At 44.4% G+C, this 1,294-nt stretch overlaps 1 pseudogene; it reads right to left on the minus strand.

Moving 5' to 3' along the window:
• Window positions 1-564: 564 nt before the first annotated feature.
• On the minus strand, window positions 565-990 carry LOC121436643 (annotated as a pseudogene).
• Between the last annotated feature and the right edge of the window lie 304 nt (window positions 991-1,294).

Raw genomic sequence — 1,294 nt, forward strand, 5'->3', positions numbered from 1 at the left:
TCTAGTTTCTAAAGGTAACCCAGTACATTTCATGGTGCACATGATCAAATGTCTTATCTCAAATACAGAACAGTCTATACTACAAAGAAAAAATTAAGGAGAGAATGAAAAGGAGGAAAAAAGGATTATGGCTGCATCATTTCAGCCTCCTTTTCTGTCTCCACATGGACTTCCTCATTCTGTTTTTACTCATCTTTGAAGGCTTCTACAAGTATACCAGCTATTGGACTCAGGCTTGCTATAAGCCAACATGACTTCACTTCTACTGTATCACATCTGTAAGGACTCTACTGCAAATGACTGTATAGTTTAGGTACTGTTAAGACTTTGGTATTTCTGTTAGCTCATAATCTTGCTTTGAAATAGAGGGGGGTTTTTTTTTGGGGGGGGGTGGGGGCAAAGAGGGAATTTTATTTGGTGAAGACAGACATCCAGAAGAAACCAGATGGCAAGATGCTGTGACAAGGGAGCCTAGGAGGGGCCTAGGGAGATCCCACACTGGGCAAGGCACAGGCTCGGGGTCTGGAAATGTCCTTAGCCATTCAGCACCATCTGGACAAGCTCTTAATAGTTGATACAACCGTTGCCATCCTCACGACTCGCCACCAGCATCTCTACTTCCTCCTCTGTCATCTTCTCTCCCAGTGTGAATAGGACATGCCGGATTTCAGCACCCATGACGGTACCATTCCCTTCCTTGTCGAACACACGAAGGCCTTTGACATAGTCCTCATAAGTTCCCTAGTCCTTGTTCTTGGCCACAGTCTGCAGCATGGGCAGGAAGTGTTCGAAGTCCAACACCCTCACATTCATCTCATCGCTCTTGGGCTTCCCCAGGACCTTGAGCACCTCGGCGTTGGTAGGGTTCTGGTCCAGGGCCCTCATCATGTCCCCTCCTTGGCTGTACAGGATCTTGCCATCACCTGTTCGGTCAAACAGCTGGAAAGCCTCTTTGAACTCTGCGGTCTGGTCCTCGGTGAAGTCACACATCTTGGCTGCTCAGCTCTGCAGGACCTTTTTCAGCAGTAATGGCAAATAGAGGTGGTTTTAGCAGGTTTTGACCCATATAGATATCATTCACATACTTCAGGTTTGATGAGTGATGAATCTGCATTTGATAAATTTGGATGCACAACCTTGCTCTTTAAAAAGTGTATGGTTAGCTTTCAGATAATACATGTCAAGTGTATAAAATTCCCCAAATTTCTGATTGTAATAGGCATATGTTATTTGGTGGATTTCACTGTTATTGCTATTTTATTTTTTAAATTTTGGTCTGGTGCCTTGCCTTTCA

The sequence above is a fragment of the Microtus oregoni genome, unplaced genomic scaffold (assembly GCF_018167655.1).
Source record: "Microtus oregoni isolate MIOR12 unplaced genomic scaffold, Mior012 000050F_000, whole genome shotgun sequence".
Classification (NCBI taxonomy): Eukaryota; Metazoa; Chordata; class Mammalia; order Rodentia; family Cricetidae; genus Microtus; species Microtus oregoni.